Here is a 7,811-nt window from a genome sequence, read left to right on the forward strand (position 1 = left end):
TAAAACATGTAAAAAACATGAAAAATACAGGCTGTCCCTCCAAAAAGTATACAAACTGTTAACCCATTATTAATTCCAATGGGTTAAATCTGAAAAGAAAGAAACATCAATGAAGCTACCAGCTGTTAAAGTGTGTATACACTTTTTTGGGAACACTCTATATTTTGGGAATTAATTACAAATCTAATGTAAAAGAACTCTTTTAATTGAATATTTGACCATGAACACTTCTTTTTTGTTATCAAGATATTTTTTCATGCATAAAACTTATATTTAATAGGAGCATTGAGTTCTACATATATGTGCTGGGGCTTGACATACTTTATAAATGGAGCTGAAGATTTGTGCCAAGTTCTGATTATTTTTCTTTTTCTTGGTTTATTCAAGAATATTCTCTATAAATTTTTTTCTTTATATTTTATTCTGATCTTTATCATACTGCAGTTTATTTATTTTCATGTGCAAAGTAGTTAAAAATGATATAAGGTGGAAGGGCAGGATGAATTTCTCAGGATTTAAAGAACAATGTGGATGAAAAGTTTTATTGCCTATCCTAAAGTTCCACCTTCAACCTGAATCATTTATCATAATTTTCTTATCCTTTTTATCCTGATTTCCCCACTAATAACCAGTACATACACAGTGTATGATTTTTTTATCATAAACATTTTTACATAGTTTAATGCTATCAATCTTTATAAAAATTCAATTAACTAAAACCGGGTCTTTAAGAAGTTGCCAGTATCTATGGTTTCAGATCATAAAGCTTCTTATGAATATCACAGCACACAATGAAAAAACACTTAGCATTTTGTGAGATTATTCAAATAAATATTAATAGTTACATATATATTCCAAATACATACATACATACATACACATGTGTAAATTTTCTTGTTAGATTGAGGTTTATTAATTTAGAAAAATAAAGAGGACATTTAAAAATTTACTATTAAATTGTTGTATATGCCCTACTGCTGTGGTTCATAGGTTGAGCATTGACCAGGAGGTCACCAGTTTCAATTCCCAGTCAGGGCACATCCCCGTGTTGCAGGCTCAGTTCCCAGTGGGGGGCATGCAGAAGGCAGCCAATCAATGATTCTCTCTCATCATTGATGTTTCTCTCTCTCCTCCCTTTCTCTCTAAAATCAATAAAAATATAATAAAAATTGTTTTATATGAGTGTTAGTAGTTGGGCCAGATTCTTCAGTGTCCTTATTAATAAACTAGAGGCCTGGTGCAGGAAATTCATGCACTTGGAAGTGGCGGGGGAGTCCCTCAGCCCAGCCTGTGCCCTCTCACAGTCTGGGAACCCTCAGGGGATGTCTGACTGATGGCCCATGGGGAGCAGGCCTAAGCCAGCAGTCGGACATTCTTTGTGCTTCCATGGAGGCGGAAGAGGCTCCCGCCACCGCTGCTGCACTTGCCAGCCATCAGCCCGGCTTCTGGCTGAGCGGCACTCCCCCTGTGGTAGCGCACTGACCACCAGGGGTAAGCTCCTCCCTTTAGCACCTGCCCCCTGGTGGTCAGTTTGTGTCATAGTGGCTGGTCGTTCTGCCATTTAGTCGATTTGCATATTGGCCTTTTATTATATAGGATAGCCTTTTATTATATAGGATTATTTAAATTATTAGTGGTCAGGGCTCCTGAAACATGTCATCTTAAAGCTGTTGATTAATACATTTTTATAATTTATAACACATTGTATACATATAGAATATTTAATCATTGTTATTTTTACTCATACAATTTGAAATATTTTCATGGTTGGAAATGATAGCCCGGAAGTATGTTTCTGTGTAATGTTTCCAAATTAATGCAATTAGCAAAGAAGTTTTCAAAAATTATAAAGCCAGTACAAAAATTTTTAGTAAATGCTTAAATAATGAGAATACCTGATTTGTTGAGTTATTATGTGCTAAGTATTATCTGAACTCTATCCACTTACCTAAACATATACTGGATGAAGAGTGGGTCCCAGGATACACAGGCCCAGCACTAACACATTCCTTCCATGTAGCAGGCACAGGTGTATGGTATTTTTTATTCCCCCTGGTATTTCATATGAAATTTTACTGGGCCATTTATTTGCTTAACAAATGTTAAATACCTGCTAAAGTATTTAAAGCAATATCAAATAAACATGTTATTTGGGGAAGAGATAAGTTCACTGATAAATAACATATGCAAAACCTAAATAATATAAAGTTAATTTGTATAAAGAGTATTATAGAAGAACAGATGAATTCGGACTGGAGGAAGCAGAAGTGTGAAAAGCTACAGAGAAAGAATGTGATTTGAGCTGCATTTTGAAAGAAGTAGGAGGTTGTCTGGAATCTGATTAGGCAGGCATTTGATCACCGGAAAAACAAGAATAAAAGTATTGAAAGATTTAAAGGGAATTGTTTTTCAGGTACAGTGACTGGGCCTTTATAGCTAGAGTACAAGGGATAGGAAAGAAAGTGAAAAGAGAATGTCCAATTGCCCTTTAGCTCAAGATCACTTATACATTGAATCTATATATATAAAAGCCTAAGCAGCCAGAATGACCTGAACAACCTAAACGACCAGTCGCTATGATGTGCACTGACCACCAGGGGACAGATGCTCAATGCAGGAGCTGTCCCCTGGTGGTCAGTGTGCTCCCATAGCCACCCTCCCCCAGCCAGCCAACTTTTTGCAGTCCCTCCCCGCTGGCCGGCCAACCTCCCAGGGTCCCTTCCCCCCGGGCCGGCAGGCCCCGGACTGGGACGGGGAACCGGGGATGGGTGGTGGCGGATGCGGCCCCTTTCCCAGTGGGGCCAAGGGCTGGCTCTCCCCTTGGGGGCCGGCAGCCAACCTCCTGTGCCCTGTTCGTCCCCCCGGCTAGCAGGCCCCAATCAGCCCGCTGCCCACCTGGCAAGGAAAGTAGAAGGGGGGAGGTGGGGAACCCCCGCGGGGGCAGGGTGCCGAAAGGATGTAGTTTTCTGTATTGTTCGTTCTTTCGGGGCCGGGCCAAGCAACCATTGCCTTCTCTCTGGCCTGGCCCTGATCAGCCTGGCCCAGATAGTCCCTGATTGCTGGCCAGGCCTAGGGACCCCCCCTTCCCCCCCCCCCGCCCGTGCAGGAATTTTGTGCACTGGGCCTCTAGTAATATATATTCCTAAGTAGATTTAAGGACTATTTACTCCCTAGATTATTTTTTTTTAAAATATATTTTATTGATTTTTTACAGAGAGGAAGGGAGAGGGATAGAGAGTTAGAAACATCAATGAGAAACATCGATCAGCTGCCTCCTGCACACTCTCCACTGGAAATGTGCCCGCAACCAAGGTACATGCCCTTGACCGGAATTGAACCTGGGACCCTTGAGTCCGCAGGCCGACGCTCTATCCACTGAGCCAAACCGGTTAGGGCTACTCCCTAGATTATTGAAGATTGGTTACATCTGTCTGCTTTCTATTCTCATTGCTTGCACAGACTAGCATAGGGTTAATGCTGTTATCTTTCAGGCCTCATATAAGGACTCTGAAATGGAATTACAGAAGGGAAAATGCAGTTGGCTTGCCTTCCCCAAATCACTAGTATTTCTGCTTCTCCAAATATCTCCAATATGCATCACCATCACTACAAGACACGAGAAGGTGATATGGATGTTTTTGGCTCTTTACTGCTTGTGCATTCATTGGCTAGATTAGAGGTCTGGCTAGGGAAGAAATAATGTAGACAATAGCTCAAGCTATGCTGCTTTGGTGTCTCTGTAATACCTGGACAGAAGGAGTTTCCAATGATGTCTGCCACTGGTATTATATCTGCTGACTTTTGACCAGTGAGGACTCAGAATTTAGACAAAAGTGAATCAGGTCAGGTTTAAATAGGTGGTCATTGTTTGAGTAGCAAAACATTTCCCTGCCTGTGCTCGTTGTGTGCCTTCAGATCCGTTTTCTGCTCTTCTTTCCACTCTAGGAGGCTGACCTTGGGGACTCCATTACAGGTACTCTTTTGCTCGTGGGGTTCCCATTACTTTTGGCTTATGGAAGGCAGTAGAAGAAGCAGAGAGGGAAGGTGAAGACAGTTGAGGTATGTTACCTCTTCCTCCCAGATCATAGCTTTGGCAGAGGCTGTATTCCTTTAGCCTCTGTCAAGTAGCCCCTCATTCTTGACTCCAGTTCTTAGGTTTTGGTGGCACTATCCTCTTCCCCTGCTCCTTCAGGCCTACGGGTGATAACAATTTCCCACTGTTGCTGCTAGTCTTTGGGTGGTTCACCATTTATTGCCAGTTTCCTTAACCCTGCCTATTCCTCTGTACAATGTCCCTTCAGTAAATGCTCTTAAATTAAACCCTTTGAGTGTGTTCTCTCTTTGTGCTCTGGAAGCTGGGATACACCATGTAGACCCCTCCTTCAGAACTGATGAATGGCTGTCAGCTCTCTCACGAATTGCCCTCGGTCAGTTGTCCTCACCAAGGTCCTATCCCTTTCCTGGAGCAGCCTGCATCCAGCTACTGGTCAACGTGGGGATATAAAGGGTTTGGTCATTGAACTCGACTTGGGAGAGCCATAGGGTTGATTGAGACCTTTGTTGGGGTTGCACTGAAGCTCAGCTTCTCCCCTTGCCTGACCTGCTTCCTTGTCGTCACTTCCGCAATGAGAACCCTGAGAGTGCTTCCTAATAACTATCGGGGACGCTGATCTCAGCCTCAGTATCTGCTTCACAGAGAGCCCGATTCACAGCATCCCTTTTTAAAAAGCATGTGTGATGGCTAATTCTTGTAAAGGGTAATTGTTTTCTCTTGCTTGTAATTACCAACAGAACCCACAATAGCCATAGCTTTGTTTTTGTACCTTCCCAGTTCCATTTCCTGGGATCCATTTGGTCCTCTCATACTCTTATATCAATCTCTGCTCTTGAAAAATAGTCTAAAAATACTGATTACAGAAACTTTAAACTATCAATTTTTGCCTACCAGGTCAGCACACATTTTAAAATATAATAGCATGCAATATTGTTGATGTTATGGCACAGATATACAGGGTAGGGCAAAAGTAGGTTTATAGTTATTTGTATGGAAAATAATCCAATAATTAATACATAATAATACAAGAATAAATTCTGTTTCATGTACTCACATATATATGTAATGTTTTTCAAAAAGATTTTACAAGAAAAGTAATCTAATAATGCATCAGATAATAGGAATGTTTGAATTTTAATAGAGAACACTAAAGGTCAAAATGTCTTAAGGTACAAATAAACTCATTTCAATTTAGGCCATAAGAGTGGAAAGAATACTGAACTTGGAGTTGAGGTCTTAAATTGAGTGCGTAATTTGTACCAAATTATTAGTTATTTGACCTTGGACAAACTATTTGTCCTTTCTGAGCCTCATTTGCTCATCTGCAAAATGGGGCTAGTAATTATATACCTTATGGGATTAAAGAAATTAGATGAGACTCATGTGAAAGTGCTTTGTAAAGCACTGTGAAATGCTATGCACATTTATTTTTAATTCTGTGCTTTTCACACTTCACTGTATACATTATGGGTAACTCAAAGCCAATTGCTAAAATATATAAAACAAAGTGAAATCATAAACTTTTTCAAAAAATAAAATGCTCCGTAATATCAAGTGTGCTTAGAATCGAAGCCAAGGAAGGCACATGCTGCTGCTGAAAATATTTGTTCTTTTAATGAGGTGCCAGATCACTCGGCATCTGACTGAGAGCTGGCAGAGGACAGACAGGGACAATCTTCCCAGTACACGCTGGCAGGCTGCAGGCTGGCAGGCTGCTGCTGTAGTGGGGGCACCCTAGGATAGGCACACTGATTGGCATTGTGGGCCGCCATGCTCATTTCTTAGAAGTTTCCTTTGGTTTGGCGTCATGATGCTCACTAGACATCTTCCTGGAACTGCAAGCCTCCAGTGGATTCATAATCCTATCAAAGGTTAACCGTACCCCCAAACTGAGTCATGCCAAGATTGCATAGCTGTTAATTTGGTAATCTCCATAGTTTTAAAGTTCAACTTTCTCCAACTTAAACAGCTAGCTCATAAATTTAAAAAAAAAAATCCTATTTGGACCATTGAGAATGAGGAATTTAGAATTGCTAGAAATGCAAATCTTATAATGACTTGGGGAATTCTCTCACTTTAAAACTTGATGAATTTGTTTTCTTTCTGCCTGACAGAATCCAATATCATCTTTGCTTATTTTCAGTGAAACTAAAAAAAGTTAAAGATAATTCATTTGCCTTATGTTAGCTTGCATTTTCATGGAAAGACCATTTCTGGGTCTGTTCATACATGACTGCATGTGTGAATATGTGTGATTCAGTACATTGAGTTATTTATTTTATTTTTTATTTTTTTGATATTTGCTCTCCTTTATTTGTTAGTTATTTGTTAGTTACAAAATCTCATTTTTGACTGGACTCAGACTTAGAGGTAGAAGCTCTCAGAGAGGACAGTCTACGTCTCTTCGCAATCTGTTCTGGCGTTTTTCTTTGGCCTCCTTCATTCTCTTAGCCAAAAGCTTAGCATATTCTGCGGCCTCTTCCTTGTTTTTCTTAGTACGTTGTTTCTTCAGAGCAATACGCCTGCGTTTGTGTTGCAGGACACGTGGAGTAACAAGACGCTGAATCTTGGGTGCTTTAGTCCTAGGTTTTTTACCTTCTTTGTTTAGAGGCTTTCTCACAACATATTTGCGGACATCTTCTTTAGAGAGATTAAAAAGTTTGCGGATTCTGCTGGCTCTTTTGGGCCCCAGGTGACGAGGCACAGTGGTATCAGTGAGACCAGGAATATCTTTCTCCCCTTTTTTGACAATGACCAAGTTGAGAACACTGAGGTTGGCATCCACAATGCAACCCCGAACAGATTTGCGCTTTCTCTCTCCGGTCCTCCTCGGTCTGTAACAGGAGTGCCCCTTACTCAGCAGCAGGCAGACTCGGTGGTGGGTCAGGACACCCTGCTTCATGCAGAAGCCTTGTTTGTCGTTCCCGCCATTGATTCGAACCACATAACCCTTCCATTCTTCACCCAGCGCGTCCGCAGCAACCTCTGAGGCCATCCGCTTCTCATAAAAGGTACGGAGTTTGCGTTCATCGTCCACTTCAATGAGTTTCCCAGTGGCTGGGAAAGAGATGTTGAGCTTCATCCTGAAGCAGCCGACAGCCTCCGAGGCGCCACGAAAAAGAGCTATTTGTTTATTTTAATACAGTCAAAATCTAAAATTTGAAGTTTAATCAGTGGATAAGTTAGGTACCGTAGCAGATTCAAATATATCTGGCCTCAGTATTGCTTTTCTTACTGTGGTAACTTGATTATCCAAACCAACTTAATCAATTAACAAGCTAGTTATTGTGACAATTTAAAATATACTTATTTTTATTCTCAGTGTAGTTTCACTCTAGTTTTGGAAACAAAATAAGATCAACCAATTAAAGAATAATTTGAAGTCTGCTGTAATCAGAGTTGAGCAAGATATAGAATCCTGTGAGAGAGATGTGGTTTAAGCTGATTTTAAAGAATGTGGATACGTAGAGGCGAGTGGACAAGCAAAAGAAAGAAGTGGATGCAAACATCTTGAGGGGACATAGTGTAGAATACTTTCATTTCTTTTGCAAGTGAAGGTTACAGTTCTGCATCTCCAATTGAAGCACATACACACACACACACTCACATTCACACACACTCATACACACTCACACACACACTCACTCACACACTGCAGAATTAACGACAACCACGGGACTATGATGCAGCAGCTAATGTGATGGTTGGAAGCATGGGCTCTGGAGTCAGACAGCCTGGGTTTGTGTTCCAGCCTTTC

The 7,811-nt window shown here is 40.9% G+C and overlaps 1 pseudogene; it reads right to left on the minus strand.

Annotated features, from left to right (window-relative positions):
• Positions 1-6,375: 6,375 nt before the first annotated feature.
• On the minus strand, positions 6,376-7,171 carry LOC102419699 (annotated as a pseudogene).
• Positions 7,172-7,811: the final 640 nt, after the last annotated feature.

The sequence above is a fragment of the Myotis lucifugus genome, unplaced genomic scaffold (genome assembly GCF_000147115.1).
Source record: "Myotis lucifugus unplaced genomic scaffold, Myoluc2.0 scaffold_63, whole genome shotgun sequence".
Lineage (NCBI taxonomy): Eukaryota > Metazoa > Chordata > Mammalia > Chiroptera > Vespertilionidae > Myotis > Myotis lucifugus.